At 41.2% G+C, this 20,467-nt stretch overlaps 1 protein-coding gene across 6 annotated transcripts in view; it reads left to right on the plus strand.

The window, feature by feature from the left end:
• The window catches only part of LOC141724582 (putative pre-mRNA-splicing factor ATP-dependent RNA helicase DEAH5), a 31,319-nt gene extending 26,863 nt beyond the window's left edge, over positions 1 to 4,456 (plus strand). For 2 of the 6 annotated variants that reach the window (XR_012576731.1, XR_012576735.1), the window contains 2 exons: positions 3,807 to 4,077; positions 4,169 to 4,410. The gene's annotated coding sequence lies outside the window, so the exon portion shown is untranslated. Of the gene's footprint in view, positions 1 to 2,156; positions 2,437 to 3,806; positions 4,078 to 4,168 lie in introns of those variants that run through there. The other 4 variants (XR_012576738.1, XR_012576733.1, XR_012576736.1 and 1 more) reach the window with 4 other exon arrangements.
• Positions 4,457 to 20,467: the final 16,011 nt, after the last annotated feature.

Here is a 20,467-nt window from a genome sequence, read left to right on the forward strand (position 1 = left end):
ATTTATATGACTTGGGCCAGCACATGCGGGCTGGGCTCGTAACATGCGAGCTGGGTTCACATGCGGGCTGGGCTCGTAATATGCGAGCTGGGTTCACATGCGAGCTGGGCTCATGACATGAGAGCTGGGCTCAAACATGCGAGCTGGGCTCAAGTGAGGACATGCGAGCTGGGCTCACACATGTAAGGTGAGCTCACATTTGTCATTTGGGCTCTCATATGCGAGCTGAGCTCGGTTGTGCCCACGCGAGGTGGGCTCAGGTGCCTTCATGCGAGGTGGGCTTAGCTGCCCACAAGCGGGCTGAGCTCATGAGCCCACATCTTATAGAAACAGAGGTAACATTATATTTATTATTTGAAGGCGGTACGGGCCGAGGTGACCAGGCCGGGCCGCATCGAAAGACTTTGTGTGCAACATGGAAAGTGACTCATAGATGACTGAGTTGCTCGTAGATTTCGGGGTCGACACGGGTTGTTCCTATAATCACGGGAAGGATTGCGGAGATGCCGCGAGATTGTAGGAAGCGTGTGGAGCCGATCGAGATTTACGTGACTAATTGGCTGAAGGCCTGACTTTATCGTGGGCTTGGGCTGCACGGGCTGAAGAGTCCTAACCCTAGCCTACGTGACTTGTTCCCCAAGAACTACGTGAGGCTTGATCCCTATAAATAGGGTACGTAGGCACTTGTATGGGACATGAGTCGACACTTGATATAGAATAACAAACCCTATTCTTTCTTAAGGAGTCCACATACAAGCTCAGCCACCACCAAACAACCTTCCTCCGCCCCCTAAACACTGTCCTTGATCTTTGTTCCGCCCATTAACCTCCACAACATTGTTATACGAAATTCTCCCTATAACAACTGCACATTCATTAAGCTCAAAGATGAAGTTGTTGTTTTTATCCTACAGAGAGAAATGAAGTCTCAATTTACAGTGTTTGAAGATACAGGAAAAATGAGAGCTATTCTCTCTCACAAAACTACTGAACTACATGAGAGCCTACTAACAAACTTTTTGGCGGGAAAGACTGTTATGCCACATCAGCATACACATGGCATACAGTCAACCATTCTTATCTTGACTAACATCCCCCCTCAAGTTAGGAGGAGAAACACCAGTGGAAACTCCTAACTTGGACAGCAAGCATGATAGTTGAGCTGAAGATACAGCCTTAGTAAACAAGTCTACAGGCTGATTCAAAGTAGACACATGCTGAGGAGAGATAAGACCATGCTTGAGCTTTTGCCGAACAAGATGACAATCAATCTCAATATGCTTTGTGCGCTCATGAAAAACAGGATTTGAAGCAATGTACAAAGCAGATTGATTGTCACAAAACAAAGGCACTGGAGTAATATTAGACACATGAAGTTCAGTGAGCAAGGACACCAACCAAGTAACAAAGGCACTGGAGTAATATTAGACACATGAAGTTCAGTGAGCAAGGACACCAACCAAGTAATTTCACAAGTGACATCAGCCATGCTTCTATATTCTGCCTCAGCAGAAGACCGAGAAACAACATGTTGCTTCTTACATTTCCAGGAAACCAGTGTATCCCCCAATGTGAGACAGTATCCAGTTAAGGACTGACGTGTAACTTGATACCCTCCCCAATCAGCATCACAGAAAGCTTTGAGTACATGATTAGTATGAGATTTATAAAATAAGCCATGTGAAGTTGTGTGATTAAGATACCTAACCAGCTTTAGTGCAGCATGCCAGTGAATGGACTGAGGTTTATGCATAAATTGAGCTAGAACATGTACCCCATAGGACAAGTCGGGTCTGGATATGGTAAGATATATTAGTTTACCCACCAGCCTTCTATAGGCCGTAACATCAGACAACAGAGGACTGTCAGATTCATGAAGCAGCTCATGATGTTGTTCTATTGGAACAAGAGAAGTTTTTGACTTGAGCTCAGAAAAGCTTGTCAAAATATCCAACACATACTTGGATTGATTCATGAAGATACCAGCTGAGGTTCTAGTAACACTACACCATAGATTGGTTATTGCAACGCTCATTTCAAAATTTGTCCATAAATTGTTGCTATTTATTAAGTAGTTTTGACAAATGTATAGCTGTTGTAATATTTTAAAAAATTGTTACAATAGAGTAAATTATTTGCAAAATTTGTAACTGTTTGCAACAGATTTATAAAACCGTTGCAATGAATTCAAAAATTTTGGCCAAAAGATTCTCGGGTCCTGAGAAAAAGCGGGCTTTCTAAAACAAGCCCATCAGTCAATAATTAATAAAAAAAATTCATTACAATATTTTTCCAAGTAAAAAACACTACAGTCTACACTCAGAGGGACGAACAAGGCGACCGCTCGAAGATTCAAACTTTCAGATTCAAACTCGAAGATCAAAGATTCAAGCTCGAAAATACCCAAGTAAGCCCAAACAATATTCAAACTCGAAGGTAAAAATTTGAACTTTACAATCGAATTTCTTCCCCAATTTGATTTTTTTATTTTTTAGTAAATCCGAAGGTGTGTTTAAATTAGGGGTTGTTTATTAATTGGTGGTGAAATTTAAATCGATTTATTGGTTAATTAGGCTTTTAATTGAAATATTGTTTAATTAGTCGAATTCAAAATTAGGGATTCAGATTGTATTTAGGATTTTTAAATTTGTATGCTCTGTTCGTGTTTGCTTCTCTGTTATTATTTAGGAATTAATTTTATTCATATTTGTAAATATTTGTAAGCTTAACTGTGTTTATGTTGTGCATATGTGTGTGTTGATATACTTAATGATTTTAGCAAATACAAATTAATGTGTTTTAGTTTTCTATTTTTATGCTCCAAGTAGTGTTTTTGCATAATTATTATCAACTAGTATAGGAAAACTGTCCTTGTGTAGATGACCAAGCATTTAACCGAGTATATATATTGGTAATAGGCTTTCGATGTTCTGCCTGTATTGCGTCAATCTATCATGTCAACGAAAAAATAATTTTAAACTTTAGTTCTCAATGAGCGTTATAGGATTGACTTGACTATTAATGTTTACTTTCATTTTTCCCATCCTGAAGAGCATTAATCAGATTGCAAGTACGTGGATGAATTAATATTGTCATTACTCATAGTAAAAATTGTCAACATGTACCTGAAAACTGAGTATCCATTCTTACTAAATAAATTTAGGTGGTGGTCTTCAGAGAATATTGCCTCGATGACGGGCAAGTAGAGGTATTTGATTTGAAATTGCACACTAATTCGCACAACACGGGCTGACAATAAAATGATACATATGTAAATTTCTCCTGTGCATCTCATAAAGCAGTGCAAGAACACTAGGAAGCTAAGGATTTAAGTCTCTTTTGTCACTGGACAAAGGCGCCTTCTATGATTTTTTTTAATAATTAAGTATTCTTTTGTACCTTTATTTTGGAGTCCCTGGCCAGTTATTACGTGAATGGAGACTTCTAGTGAAGAGAGCAACTCCTGATTTATCTTGTTCAGCTTGGAGTTAAGACAATTCTAGTCCTCGTAGGCCCTGTTTCATACTTGTTATCAAAATAAATGAAGACATTGCATAGCCCTCAAGTCCTGTGCTCATATTACTAGGGTAGTTACATTTGAGGAAACCTTCATAACATTGAGTTTGTAGTTCAGCAATTTTTTCTTGTTTCAGATTGTGTCGCTTATCTGCCAGTTTCAAGTAGCTGGCATTCAAAAGAATTTAGCATACTGTTATGGAATTTAGTGCTTAGGCTGACATTTCTGGTTATCTTTTTTCATCTTTGTAAATAATCGAGGATTATAGTTTCATTTTTGCTATTTGCAGAAGTAACTTATCTCCGTCTCACTGCAAGAATCTGATGGATGACAAGCTTTCCTACACAGAGAAGCCATTTTTCCTATGGGAAATATATTGGTACAGGACTGCAGTACCCCACGGCACGAACATACCCAGTCACCTAGGACCTTCCATTAGTTTATTCTTCACCTGTGTTTATTTAGGCACCAGGTGAGAAAGGGATTGCAGGTTATTTATTGCAAAGAGGCAAAGAGTTATTCATTGCTTGAAGGCATCTATCAGGAGGCGAACTTCTGAGGTATAAAGCTGAAAATAGTAATTTACATCTATGCTTTAATTTTATCTGCATAAGGTGTATTTATAAAGTTATATCATGTTCATACTTGCAGGGTTTATTTATGAAGGTGTATTTGAGTTTGTGTTTGTAGGACATGTTCCCCGCTATAAGATTGTTGCTACTAAGTTGAACGAGGAGACAAAGAAGCTTGCCCTCCTGCATATGATATCTCCGGATAAATTTGGCAGGAAAATAGAATAACTTGGTAGATAAATGATATTTGGAAGTGAATAAGCTAAATGTAGATTACTATTAGTTTTGTTTATTACTTAATTTGGTGTAGCTATTTGAACTTTTATATTAGCGTTCCTATCTTGAATTCATTTTCTATTCGACTTAAATTATGATGTTTTTTGATGATGTTGTGACAGCCCGAGAGCTCCTTTTGAATTGGTCATGGTACCTTTGAATGACATTGCTTGGTTTTGTGGCATACTAAATGTCTGGATTGCTTATTTATAATAAGATCATACCGTTTTTTTAAAATAATATTGTTGCAATTGTATCCAAATATGTTGCCATTAACAACTACATCAGTAATAAAATATTGCAATTGGTTCAAAAATGTTGCAATATTTGTCAAATTTTACCTAAATTTCATTGCAATTGGAACAAATAATGTTGCCTTAAGGTGGTTAATTTGCTGACAAAAATAGATATTGCAATGATTTAACTGTGTTGCTGTAAAATAAATTTTGTTGCTAAATATTGTCTATTACAATGAGGTTGTGTTGTTGCTATACATTGCTTAAAACGTTACTATAGGACCTCTATTGCATCACCACCGGATGCAACGCCAAAATTTTTCATATTTGTTGCAATATTTTCTACAGCAACATAAAAAGTGCTTTAGGCAATAAATTTCTGTTGTTGCTATATGCATTCTATGGTGTAGTGTAACTTGAATACCTAGAAAGAAATGTAAGTCACCTAAATCTTTGATCTTGAAATGAGAATTGAGAAATTCAGTTACTTGAGACATTAACACAGAGTCATTTCCAGTCATAAGCATATCATCCACATAGATGAGCAGATACAGAAGTGAGTTTCCTTGTTTGTACACAAACAGACTTGGATCTCCAGAAGTTTGCATAAATCCAAAAGAAAGTAATGCTACAGAAAGAGCAATAAACCACTGTCTTGGAGCTTGTTTAAGTCCATACAAAGACTTAAGCAGTTTACATACCAATTTTTGATTTGGAAATTGTTGTAAGATATGAGTAGGAATGGTATAGCCATCTGGACATGTCATGTATACCTCCTCATCGAGGATGTCATGAAGAAAGGCATTAGTGACATCAAGTTGTGTGATCTTCCAAGAATACATAGCAGCCAAAGCCAATAACACTCTGAATGAAGTCATCTTGGCTACATGTGCAAAGGTTTCAAAATAATCCATATTTGCTGTTTGAGTGAAACCTTTGGCTACTAACCTAGCTTTAAATCTGTCAATCTTGCCATTGGCCAGGTATTTAACTTTGTAGAGCCACTTACAGCCCACAACTTTCTTAGTAGCAGGAAGTGGAACAACCTCCCATGTGTGATTAGCTTCAAGAGCAGCTAACTCCACATTCATGGCCTCACACCACTCAGGTATCTGAACTGCCTGTTTGTAAAACTGAGGTTCAACAATTTGCAGAGACTGCTCAGTACTAACAGTAGACACCAAATATCTTGGAATGTCAACAAAATCCTCAAACTTGGTTGGTAATTTCCTGTGTCTGACAGGTCTGTTAACAGGACAAGGTGGATCACTTGCATCACCTGAAGAAGCTTGAGAAGTAGTAGACTCAGAACTTGAAATTGGAGTATCAGTAGAGTCAAATTCTAACTGGTAATCTTTAGAAGTGACAATCTCTGAATACACATCTGACTGATTAAGAACAAAAGCAGAAAGAGGATCATCATCAATGTACATAGTATGTGCTGGAAACATAGAATGAGGTGTCTGAACTGATATGTTTCTAAATGGAAACACAGTTTCTATAAACTTGACATCTCTGGAAATAAACACACGCTTGGTTTCTAGATTCAGAATCTTATAACCTTTCTTTGCAAAAGGATAGCCAATGAATACGCCTTTGATGGACCTAGTTGCAAATTTATCAGCAGGATGTGGCACAATAGTTGCATAACATAGAGATCCAAACACCTTTAGAGTAGTGTAATCTGGAAGAGTATTAAAAAGCACCTGAAAAGGACTTTTCCTTGAAGTACCTTTGTTGGAGTTCTGTTGATAAGATATGCTGCTGTCAGCACACAATCACCCCAGAATGTGATTGGTAGATTAGCATGAAACCTTAATGCTCTTGCACAATCTAACAGATGCCGGTGCTTTCTTTCCACCAAGCCATTTTGTTGTGGTGTATATGCACAACTGGATTGATGAATAATCCCCAAATTCTGAAGAAAATTGTTAACAGAGGTGTTAAAGAACTCTGTACCATTATCTGTTCAAAACGTTTTTATTGTTGTCTCAAACTGATTCTGAACGAGAGCAACAAATTCTTTCAGAATAGCAAATACAGAGGTCTTGTCTGGTAACAAATAAACCCAAGTACTTCTTGATTTATCTTCAACCAGAGTAAGAAACCATTTACAAGTTCCATGTGTTGGAATCCTATAGGGCCCCCACAAGTCACCATGAACCAGATCAAACAGGTTCTCACTAACATGATTGCTGTCAGGGAAGCTAGTTCGAGACTGTTTTGCAAATTGACAGCTGTCACAAACATCAAGAACTTTACTTGAGAGAGACACTGGTACCATTTGCATAACTTGTAAAGAAGGATGGTCAAGTCTGGCATGCCACATATCGATATGTGATATCTGAGCACTAAAATTTGAAGGAACTGCAACAGAAACTGCAGAAGTCGAGTTGACATCAGCATGACATGCATCAGCTGTTAACATGTAAAGACCATTCTCTTCTTTGCCAAGTTCAAGTGGTTTCAGCCATGAATGATTCTGAATAAAACAGTTATTGGCCAGAAAAACAACTTGATAAGTTGTGTCTTGCAATAGTTTGGAGATTGCGATCAAATTATATGCAAAGGAAGGTACACATAGTACATTAGTAAGTACTATTTGGGAGTTAAGTTTAACATTCCCCATATGTGTAACAACTGACTTCTCTTCATTAGGTAATTGTAAGAAAGTATTGCAGACCCTCACATCTTAAAGTAATGTCAAGCATGGAGTGATATGATCAGTAGCTCCAGTGTCAATAATCCATTTGCACTTAGAAAGATTACTATCAACACTATAAACTTGACTAACAAAATGTCCTGCCACTTGAACTGTGTTGGCTGAATGAAATTCAGACCAAGTTCCACACATAGAGTCAGATTGAGACCCACTAATGGACTTTTGAAGTAATTGAATGAGTTGATGGCATTGACTATTAGTGAGATTCAAACCAGAATTAGAGGATGAAAATAATCCTGCACTGATACTTTCACCAGTATAAGTAGCATAAGATTTGGTAGATTGTTGAGCTGGTGCAGAGGTAGTCTGAGACACTTGAGCAACAACTGAATTTCTGTTTTGCAAAAATTTTGGTTTTGGTTTTGGCTTACCAAATAACTTGTGCCAGCTTGGATACCCATGAATACAGTAGCATTTTTCTTTTAAATGACCACTCATGTGACAAAAATCACAAACCATCGATCCATCAGTAATCTTTCTGGTAGATACTCCTTTATTTGAAGCTTTAGAAGTAAAGGAAGACTTGACAGTCATGGCTAAATTTTCTGTTTCATTACTCAAAGAGTGATGAACATCTCTCTGGTTCTCTTCTTGAAGGAGAATGGCATAACATTGACTTAGTGTAGGTAAAGGTTTCATCAGTAAAATATGTCCCCTTATTCCAGTATATGTGTAATTCAACCCCATCAAGAACTGTGTCAGCTGTATAGCTTGGTCTGTCTCTATTAGCTTTGAGTTTGTGCCACAAGTACAGAGGTTACATACACACCTAGGTTTTGTCATCAAACTCTCTAATTTATCATTAATTGTCCTGAACTTAGTGAAGTATGAAGAAATAGACATAGATCCTTGATTAAGATGTGACAGATCCTTCCTTAAGTTGAATAGTTTTGGAACATTACTCTGAGCATATCGAGTCTCCAGATCACACCAAATCTCTCTAGCCATTTGCATATAGACGACACTATTTCTTATATCAGACGATACAGAGTTCAAGATCCAAGAAGTAATCATATTGTTACATCTTAACCAATGGACTGTTAATGGTGAATTAGAAGCAGGTTTAGCATATGAACCGTCTACAAATCCAAGTTTCAGTTTAGATGAAAGTGCAATACTCATAGACCTTTTCCAGTGATTGTAATTACTTTCAGATAACACAACTGTAACAAGTTGCATTCCAGGATTATCAGATGGATGCAAGTAAAATGGATGATTACAGTCAACTACAACAGGCATAAATGTAGATCCTATTATAGCAGACGAGTACGAAGCATTCGTCGACATATTTAGCACACAGTTTGCAATTAATCAATAGAAAACTGCTCAATCATCAATATTCTATCAGTGTTCTTGAGCAATAACTACTAGAGAGCATTAATCCATCAAATCCTATAGTAATAATGAGACTTACAGATTGTAGAGATCAATTACAACTCTCAGACACCTTTCATCAAACACCTTTCAGTCTTCAGACGCAGACCTGATGCACACACCTTCAGATCCAGTAATGATCATTTTGAAGACTCAAATCTTTACGGAAAAAGAGAAAAACATGAAAACTAGCTCTGATACCATGTTTGAAATCATACAATTGCAGCAACATCAACACAGAAATATATTGAAGAAAAAGAACACTGCACATTTATTAAGCTCAAAGATGAAGTTTTTGTTTTTATCCTACAGAGAGAAATGAAGTCTCAATTTACAGTGTTTGAAGATACAGGAAAAATAAGAGCTATTCTCTCTCACAAAACTACTGAACTATATGAGAGCCTACTAACAAACTTTTTGGTGGGAAAGACTGTTATGCCACATCAGCATACACATGGCATACAGTCAACCATTCTTATCTTGATTAACAATTACCTTTTAGGTGTGATGTTAATCATGCCTTGACTTCAATTTAACTTCGTTATATTTGTACTTTGTGCTTCAATCCTTCAATGAGAAACAATTTTTTTTTGTTTCTGGCCGACCAACATATAGGTTATCTATACTATACTATAATAACTGGAATAAAGATAATTTGGTTCAACGGTTTGGTTCAACGATAATTCCCTAATTTTGATTATTACAAAAATAGATAAATAGTGTTATATATCTAATAAATTACTAAATTATTAAACTATTACTAAATATAGTATACTTATCCTATTAAACTACGAATACAATTTATCCTATTAATCTACGAATACAACTTATCATATTATTAAAAGATATAAATAATAGTGTTATATATCTGCTAAACTACTAAATTGTTAAACTACTAGAAATAGTCTATTCATTCTACTAAATTACGACCACATGTTATTCTATTATTTTTATTATAAATTTATAATCATTATATATTTATATAAATATTTTAAAAATATAATATAACTGGATAAATAAAAATTTAAAATATTAATGGGAACCCGTGCATCGCACGGGATTTATGCTAGTATGCTGTAAATATTAATAACCCCGTATATGTCACAGTATCAAAACACTGTGCGCAGGTTGTACTTCGTTTTTTCCAATGTAGTAAAAGTGGGTCAAAGATGTTGACGGACGAATCTGTTAACAACAAAGATTGAGGTTTCTCGCCAGAACTAAGATCTATGACGGTGGTTCTTTGCCGGAAAATCGAGCGGTTTGTGGTGGTTTATGGTTGTTTTAGGCTGAGATTAATCAGAGTAAGTGGTAACTCTCTTATCAGCTCTCAACTTTTTACCCCCTCAATGTGCCTACGTATCCTTTATATAGGGATCAAGCCTGACGTAATTCTTGTGGAACAAAAAATCTAATTGGCTTAGACTTCTTATTTCTAGGCCCGATAGAAGCCCATCCAAAGTCCGTCTTCCGCTAGCTTTAGGAATGTCCAACTATGAGGCCCAACCGTGAAGGCCCAAGGCTCATTCGTAATCGCAGGACTTCACGGATAGTGCATCTCCCTGTGCAACACTCCGCTACAGCTATCTCCCTTGATTTACGGACGCAGGTATAGCCACGGTTCACCCTAAGTGCCGGACGCATCCCTGTCCCCAAAATGAGGATAACCTACCAGATAACAGGACATGTGACCCCAAGCTCTTGGGTGCAAAGTGCAGGATGACTCCAAAGTTCTCCAACGAGGACACCCGTTGAATACAAGAACAGAGTTCCCAAAATACACACCAATGTTAACCCCGCATCCCCAACGAGGACACCCGTTGAATACAGGAGGAGGCCTTCAATCATCAGGCATACCCCTAGAGGCCTTCAAGCTTTTCGAGGACATCCCCCTCCTTGACCGTCTCAAGGAGGGAATTCTTCAAAGAGTACCTGCAACAAATACGTTAGTAAAAACAATCTCCCTTGCTCCTCTCCATGCAAGCTTTGTCCAGAAGTCACCATTAAAAGTGTATTGACCAAACACAGGACGCGTCCTAAGACCCTAGGCGCGTCCTCACCTTTATAAAGCCATCATCGTTTCTTCAACAACCGTTTCTTACAGCATACCACAGCGACAAGACGCGTCCTAATAGGGACGGGCGCGTCCTCCAGCTCCTATTGCCAAAAGACCACATTTGCCAAGTACTTTCACCACAGTTGACGCGTCCATAACGCTTGGACGCGTTCTTCCCTAATCATGCACTCCCAAACTTCTCTATTATCAGACCATAAAACATCTCCTCAAATGTAGGCGCGTCCTCCGTGCCTGGGCGCATCCTCACCTTCTACAACGCAATATCGGGTTTGACCGTACTTAATCCGTATTTGACCCGAGTCAATTCAATGCCAAATTTCGGGTATAACAACTACCCCCAAATTCCATTTGCAGTTGAAAATAAAATTGGAATTTTTATTCAAAGACCATAAACAAAAAATTTGCATGGGCCCATGAGGACGCGTCCTATTTCCTGGACGCGTCAACCCTTCAGTCATTCAAGATCGACCGTTGCATAACAGCTGTCTTGTACACGTCAACCGTCTTTTTCTATAAATATCTTCCCCCTCCCACAATATTACTTTACCTTTTCTCTCTCTCCAAAAACCGCCATTACCGTCGCTGCAAGAAGCTAAATCTGAAAATCCGACGAATCCACCAGCCATTTCCCGATTTCTTTAGCTTAATCCAACCCTCAACTTACGAGGGACATGAATCTTCTTTTATTTCTTCATTTGGTTGAGTAAATCGGCTTTAATGAGCAAAAAACCGTTCATATTCCTCATGCTCTCATGAACTGTTCTTCACTTTTGTCGTGTATGTATGTGTGTATATATAATAAATCTCCATATTCTGCTCTTTTGATTCTTTAGTTACATGTTTTTAGGGTTTTATTATATTTTCCCCAAATTGCTAATAGTCGGTTAGAATTTCCACGTATTTCACTAATTTAGGACGCGTCATCCTCAAAGGGAGCGTCTAGTTTAAGACGTGTTTTAAGTTGTTTTAACCAAAGGTCATATGGAGTCGGTGCCTTACTAGGACGCGTCATCATAGTACATCTCATGCGATAGATTCTTAGGACGCGTCCTCGTACGTTTTCCAATATCTTTCCTTTTTTCTCTTCTATTCTTTTTTTTATGTGGGCGCGTCCTCAAGTTTTTCTTCCTTCTTTTGCAGCTGGAGGACGCGTCTTCTTCGTCGCTTTTCCATCCATTCAAAGTTCTTAACAAACGTCTTGGGATTTACTCCCCACACTTAATCTCTTTCAAACCCGATTTCCCTGAATTTCACAGGACGAGTTCCTTCCTTAAAGCAGAAAGACGCGTCTTCGAGTCTCTCAAATCAAAGACTTCTATAATGTTTGATTCTAGTTCCGATTCTATGGATCACGTCCCCATAAGTTATAGAATGAAAAGAAAGGATTCAAACGAAAAAGAACTCCAATTCTCAATGTTAGGGCTGCTATCGAAGATTGGACGGATGATGAAATTGTACACACCACCAGCCAACAGCCTCTACACATGATTACTTCAGATGAAGACGCGTCCCCTACTCAGGACGCGTCAGCTTCTCAGGATGCAGCTTCTTCACAGGACGTGGCTCCTTCTCAGGATGCATACCCTCTCAGCGTAAGCGAGTTTGAAAAGAGGATTCCTGATCCTGAAAAGTATCCTGTGTCTCCTCAAAAATCCGATCCACCTCTCGAACACTGAGAACCCTCAGATGTTGAAGTGGATTGTGACTGGACAAAGCTTGGTGCTCTAACTAAGGCAGAGAAAGATGCCCGGAGGAAAAAAGAAATCAAGCTAACTTGTGTAGCCTTTGACTCCACTGCAACTAACTTGGAAATTCAGTGGCACATGAAATACTACTACATGGAGGGCATCTGGGCGCGTCCTCTTCGTACAATGAGGCCACACATTTTTAACATTGGGAATCAAAAGATTCCTAGAATGGTGCTCACACCAAAACTGATCTCTCTAGGCGTGGGCGCGCCTTTGCACCCATACATCAAAAAGATTTTGAAATGGTATGACGTTGCCCCGGTTCAATTGTCTCCAAACTCGTACAAAGTAGCATGGGCTCTGTACATCATGTACCATAATCTTGGACTGGGCGCGCCCTCCATGAAGGAATTTAGCTTCTTCTACAGCATCAGAAAATCAATCCCTGGCTACCATTTCTTTGTAGTCAACAAGTGGATGAACAACAAGGGATTCAATGAAGGAAAGATCAGCCACGAGAGGGATTGGAAGGAACCTTTCTTCTACGTCTATGACGTCAAGAGAACCCGAGTTTGCTTCAACTTGGAACCAAGTAAGTGATTTCCAAAACATGTCCTCATAGGCTTGACGCGCCCTTTACTCTGGACGCGTCCTCTTTTTTCCAAATTTCCCTTTTTCCTTTAACAAGTCCTCATTTTTTCATCTTTAGACAAGAGAGTTCAAAAGGAATTAACAGGAAAGAGAAAGAAGAGAGCAGATAAAGTACTCTAGTATGTATAGAAATACTTCAACCTCAAAGACATGATCACAGAAGATAACCTCAAACTGATGGGCGCGCTATCTGCCCGGGTTGGCTCTGTCTGCAAGTTTCATGAATTTCATAATGACAAACCTGTTCTCACGGCCTCAGAAAAAGCCAGGGGCCTTAGTGCCGCAGAAGTAGTCGAGATTGACATTAGTAAGCAATTTGACTTAGAACAAGGTAAGTATATATGAGAGAGGACGCGTCATACTTATTGGACGCGTCCAAAGCTATGGAATTAGCTTCTTATTTTTTAAAAGTACCAACTCACCGACATTCGTAGGATGCGTCATGTTTCTTTGACGTGTCACGCGTATGTTTGTCTTTCCTTTTATACGCGAAACTTAATCTGATTTACGGGTGTTTCCTGCATATATGTCTTTATTTTGGGCACGCCTTAATTTCAGGGCGCGTCTTCCCGTAATATTTGTGACTGACATTGTTAGCATGTCACTCATGTTTTCCTCATAATCCTTATTATAGTCAATATGTCCTTCAGTAGGACGCGTCATATCTTTAGGACGCGTCATAGTCACACACATATATATGCATTTTTCATATCTTTGCATTTATTTTTCTTGACACATCTTCATGCATTTACATGTCTTCATATGCATTCTATTTAACATTCGCGCATTGACAATCTTTAAATTATGTTCTCGGCGCGTCCTACTATCAGGACGCGTCTACCTTATTCAACTAATGTTTTTTCACATCCATGTCGCGGATATGGCTTCTCTCCCAAAAGGATTTGCTATTAAAGTTTCCAAGAAGCTGAGAGCCAGGAAACATGCCCCTGCAAAGCCTGATCCAAAGGTTAAGACCCCTACTCCTGTTGTGACTCCTTCTTCTCGACCAAAAATCATTGATACTACGGTGCTGGACATCCCGGAGAAGGAGGACGCACCCACAAAGCACCAAAAGACACTGCCAGATGATCAATATTTTGTTCTATGATATCTGGGTGCGTCCTAAGCTGGAAACTTTACTGAAGATGAAGTCTGAGACTGGACGTTCAGGACCGAGGAACAAACAGAAGAGGCCATGGTGAGGGATGCAGTTGAGCTTCAATTCTATGGGCCTGAAAGTTTGGTCGTAATTTTCTTGACACAAGGATAAGGGCATAAACCAGTTTCTCCATGCTGGTGTAGCGAGTCTCAGCATCGTGCAACCGCTTGCTCACATAATACACCGGTGACTGCTGTCCGTCTTCCTCTCTTACCAGAACAGCGTTAATTGAATACCCAGATACCGCAAGGTACAATATTAGAGATTCTCCATCTAACGGTTTTGACAGCATGGGAGGGTTTCCCAGTTGCTCCTCGATCTTTCTGAAAGCCTCTTCACATTCTAGTGTCCATACGAAGTCTTTCCCTGCCAACTTAATCGCCTTAAAGAACTCCTTGCATCTGTCAGAAGATTTGGAAACAAATCGATTCAGCGCGGCAATCCTCCTAGTTAAATTTTTCACTTGTTTCACATTAGCGGGTGATTTTATATCCAACAATGCCTTAATCTTTGCGGGATTGGCCTCGATTCCCTGATGGTTGACGATGAACCCGAGAAACTTACCCGACTCCACGCCGAATACACACTTCTGTGGGTTCAACTTCATGCGAAACCTCCTTAGAATGTTAAACATTTCCATCAAGTGTTCGATATGGTCATTCGCCTCCTTGGATTTTACCAACATATCATCCACATACACCTCCATGGTTCTCCCAGTCTGATTTTTGAACATCATATTCACCAACCGCTGATAGGTTGCGCCGGCATTAATCAATTCAAACGACATTCCTATGTAGCAGTATAGCCCCCTGTCGGTGATGAAGGATGTATGCTCTTGATTAGTACCATACATGGGGATCTGATTGTAACCCGAATATGCATCCATGAAACTTAGAAAGGCATGCCCTGCCGTTGCGTCAACCAACGATCAATTCATGGGAGCGGGAAACTATCCTTTGGATATGCCTTGTTGAGATCTGTGAAATCCACACACGTCCTCAACTTCCCGTTCGGCTTTTTTACGAGCACTAGATTTGCAAGCCATTCGGGGTAGTAAGATTCTTTGATTAGTCCCACCTCCCACAATCGGTCTACTTCTTATTTTAATGCTATCGCCCTTTCTTCGCTTACTGGATGACGTTTTTGACGTATGCCCGTACAATTCGAGAAGATATTCAACCGGTGACACATTACTCCTGGGTCGATTCCCACCATATCTGAATGACTCCATGCGAAGACGTCGAGATTTGCAATCAAGAAGCGGGTAAGACTTTCCCTCATTTCATCACCTAACTGGGATCCCACTTTCAAAACCTTGCTCGGGTCATCTTTGTCGACCGGAACAGATATTGTATCTTCGGCCGGCCCCGTCTTCTCGGCGGGCATAGGGATCCTGGGATCCAAATCAAAATCAAAGTCGCGGGGGTCCTCCACACCCATTTTTTTATCCGAGGACGCATCCCCATGAGTGGGTGCATCTACCTCAGGACAAGCCATGGTTTTGTGCAACGCAGGTGTGGAGGGCGCGTCCTCATTTTGAGGAGCATCAACCTCAATTCCATTTTTGCTCTTCGAGGGCGCGTCCTCTTTTTGAGGAGCATCCACCTTGAATTTATTTTTGAGATTTTGCAAAATCTCACTTCTTCCTTCCAACTTTTCCCCGTTAACCTCCTTCTGCATGATCTCTTCTATATGGTTCACCACAACTTCTTCCACATTACAGATCCTCGAAATATTACCAGACGTCAAAACAGGGGTCCCGGTGGTATGGGTTTCTTCCTCCTCTGGGCCTTCTATGAAATAGTGGGCATGAACCTCTCCACTTGGTTTTATATGAATATCCTCTGCACCCTCAAATGGAAGACCCTTTCCCTCGTATCTTCTCCTGCAGAATTCCTTAACAACCTTGTGATAGCAGTCGCGTGACTCATATTGCGACCCTCTCAGACTGCCTACTCCGTTGGGTGTTGGGAACTTTATCATCAAGTGATGTATCGAGGTTATCACCCTAAACGCCCGTAACCAAGGTCTGCCCACCAACACGTTGTGCGCTGAATCCTGGTCCAACACTTTGAAATCTATCATTTGAGTGACAGACAAAGCTCCTTCTCCAAGTGTGACGGGAAGCCTAACTGAACCCATAACTCTCACTGCTTCTCCAGTAAAGCCATAGACATGTGCATCTTTAAAATACATGTCGCTATCCGGGAAACCCAATTTTTTGTACGTGCTGTAATACAGGATATTTGCAGAGCTCCCGTTGTCCAAGAAGACCCGATGCACGTTCATTGCCCCGATGAGCATAGTTATTACCGGTGCATCGTTATAGGGATGATGTACCCATCTTGACTCTCTCTCCCTGAACATAATATCAGCTGACTCCCCTTTGAATATTTTTGGAGGTTTATCTTCCAAACTATGAATGTTGGTGAGTGGCGGGTGTCGTGCTTCTCTTGCATTTCTTTCCAACGCCCGATTACTATCACCGACAAAGGGGTGTCCTCCAAAAATTTCCCTGATACTACCAGCTCTTTGGAACTTAATCTCCGCTGTCTTTTCAGCGTCTTCTTCTCGCAGGGGCTGCCTTTCATTTTTCCCCTTGTCATCATTCCCCCTGCGTTATTTCACCTTGTCAATCCATTCTCCCAGGTATCCCGCCTTGATCAACTCTTCAATTTCATCTTTCAGGTGACGACACTCATGGGTGTCATGACCGGTAGACTCATGGTAATCGTAATACTTTTTCTTATCTCTACTCTGCCATGAAGTCTGACGGTCTGGTTTTTTGAAGATTCCTCTATCCTTATTCACCTCGAAGATATGATCAATGGACGCTGCCAGTGGAGTGTAGTTGCTTACTCTCCTTTCATAGTTTGATGGTGGGCTCCATTCTCTCCGCGTGTTCACGGCGTTCACCCTATTAGGGCTTCTGGCATTCCGTCGATAATCCGGGCTCACGGATCTATCTCTCCTCTTGGCTCGCCCCTTGGAGTTGTGGGTGTTATCATTCTTTTTTTATTTCTGTAAGCGACTGTTCAATTTCTTTAAACGATTACGCCTGCGCAAGTACATCGGCTAACGACACGGGGTCCTTCCCCTGAAGGTGCTTCCATAAATCTGTTCCCACACGCAGACCAGCTATAAAAAGTATTTTCAGTATTTCATCAGTTGCGCCCCTCACCAAAGTAGATTCTGCATTGAACCTTTTAAAGTATGAGGTCAAGTTTTCCTCCTCTTTCTGTTTCACATTGGCTAGCGTGGTAACTGGCGGTGTATACTTCATTGCAGCTTAAAACTGAGTTAGAAACAAGGTTTTCATCTGTTCCCAGGATGTGATCACACCTGGACCAAGTTTCTGGAACCACTGCTGAGCGCCTTCTCTAAAGGTGGCCGCCAGAAGACGGCATCGAGCCAAATCAGGTACTTGATATACATCCATCTCAATGTTAAAACGCCCCAGAAATTCCACAGGGTCAGAGTTCCCATAAAAACGCAAGTCATTGGTTGTGTTCCTGTATCCTTCCGGCAATTGCGCCTCCCTCACAACAGCAACAAAAGGAGAAGGAGCTTGCGCAGTCGCCGTTACTCTTCCTCCTTCAAGATGGTTGAGCAACCTCTTAAGATCGTTCACATTAAACATCCCTACTCCAGGAATGGTTTGAACATTAGGCTATTGGGGTTGCTTCGCGACTTGTTACGGTTCCCCTTGATTACCCCCCGGGTGTAGTGGTGGATCTCGCCGCCCCTCGCCCTGAGGCTGCGGCGGTGGTATGTTACCATCTTCATTTTGAACATTATCCCGCATGCGGGGTTCCTCCGGGCCGCGTCGTGGTACTCCCTCATTATTCTACAACCTTTCTTGAATTCGCACGCCATCCCGGTCATGAGGACGCGTCCTGAAACCATAGCCCGTAGCACTGTGGGAAGCTATATGAACAACGACAGGAGCTTCTTCAGGGGAGAGCGCGCCATCTCTCCTACCATTATAGGGTGCCCTTCCATGTTGATATCCCATCCTTCCTCGCCCATTCCTTTGATAGCCTTGGTAATAATTCCCGAACCTTCCTCACGGAGGGGCACGCCCGTGTTCGCGGTGCCGCACCCTATCATCCCTTTGGTATGTAGGGGGTTCACGCGCTGTGTCACGGGCCCTCACTTCTCCAGCATTTCCTTCCTTTTGCCATTCTACCAGCATCATTATCAGATCGTCATCCTCCAACCTTATGCCGAGCCTTCTTTTAAAGGTTGAAAAGTCTCTTCCTTCCTCATCTTGATTCTGAGTATTTTTCGCATGACGACGCTTGTCCATCGTACGCCCAGACCTATGGGGGTATGGCACAACCTGATTGATAAGACGAGGCCTTTCTCTGTCGTCCGTATCCTCATCAACAAGCTCCACAATAGGTTCTATATCATCAGAATATTCCAAGTGCCGTGGAGTGATTCACGGGTTTTCTCCGCTGGCCTGAACATCTCCTTCAACTACGGGCGCTTTCCCCACGGCGTGGCCGCAACGAGGAAAACGACGACCTCTCCTTGTCCTGCGACGCTCAATCATATTCAGCCTTGAGTGAAAACCATTAAGAGTATCCCCCATGCGGTACAACTACTCCAAGATATCAGCATTGCTGATGAGAACTGGAGGTGTCCCTCCCACATCCGGAGCTCTCGGTGGATCCGCCATGTTTCTAGGCACGTAGGGTTCGTGACGAGCGTAGCCTCCCTCGCCTTCTCCTTCAGATCTGCTGTCACTTCCATCATAAGAACTTCCATCATGATTGTAAGACATGTTTTCCTCCCAAGATTACGATCTTAATCAGCACCCCTCCTTCTAGCGCCAATTTGTTGACGAAGGAATCTGGTAACAACAAAGATTGAGGTTTCTTGCCGGAACTAAGATCTATGACGGTGGTTCCTCGTCGAAAAATCGAGCGATGTGTGGTTGTTTTAGGCTGAGATTTATCAGAGTAAATGGTGGCTTTCTTATCAGCTCCCAACTTCTTACCCCCTCAATGTGCCTACGTACCCTTTATATAGGGATCAAGCCTGACGTAGTTCTTGTGGAACAAGAAATCTAATGGGCTTAGACTTCTTATTCCTAGGCCCGGTAGAAGCCCATTCAAAGTCCATCTTCCGCTAGCTTTAGGAATGTCCAATTATGAGGTCCAACCGCGAAGGCCCAGGGCTCATCCGTAATCGCAGGAATTCACGGATAGTGCATCTCCCTGCGCAAGGATAACACTCCGCTACAACTATCTCCCTTGATTTATGGACGCAGGTATAACTATGGTTCACCCTAAGTGCCGGACGCATCCCTATCCCCCGAATGAGGATAACCCACCAGATAACAAGACAGGTGATCCCAAGCTTTTGGGTGCAAAGTGCAGGATGACTCCAAAGTTCTCCAACGAGGACACCCGCTGAATACAAGAATAGAGTTCCCAAAGCACACACCAATGTTAACCCCGCATCCCCAACGAGGACACCCGTTAAATATTGGAGAAGGCCTTCAATCATCAGGCATACGTCTGGAGGCCTTCAAGCTTTTCACGGACATCCTCCTCCTTGACCGTCTCAAGGAGGGAATTCTTCAAAGAGTACCTGCAATAAATACGTTAGTAAAAACAATCTCCATTGCTCCTCTCCACACAAGCTTTGTCCTGAAGTCACCATTAAAAGTGTATTGACCAAACACAAGACGCGTCCTAAGACCCTGGGCGCATCCTCACCTTTATAAAGCCACCATCGTTTCTTCAACAACCGTTTCTTACAGCATGCCATAGTGACAAGACGCGTCCTGATAGGGACGGGCGCGTCCTCCAGCTCCCATTGCCAAAAGACCATATTTGCCAAGTACTTTCATCACGGCTGACGCGTCCACAATGCTTGGACGCGTTCTTCCCTAATCATGCACTCCCAAACTTCTTTATTATCAGACCATAAAACATCTCCTAAAATGTAGGCGCGTCCTCCGTGCCTGGGCGCGTCCTCACCTTCTACAACGCAATACCGGGTGTGACCTTACTTAATCCGTATTTGACCCGAGTCAATTCAATGCCAAATTTCGGGTATAACAAAAGACTCCGTAAGGTGATTATGGATAAAAAGTTAAAAGATTTGCCGGATGTAGTTCATCAATATTTTAGAATAAACAATCTTGTAACTGCAATGCTTTAACACGGGATTCATCCACTA

This window comes from Apium graveolens, chromosome 5 (assembly GCF_009905375.1).
Source record: "Apium graveolens cultivar Ventura chromosome 5, ASM990537v1, whole genome shotgun sequence".
NCBI classification, from domain to species: Eukaryota; Viridiplantae; Streptophyta; class Magnoliopsida; order Apiales; family Apiaceae; genus Apium; species Apium graveolens.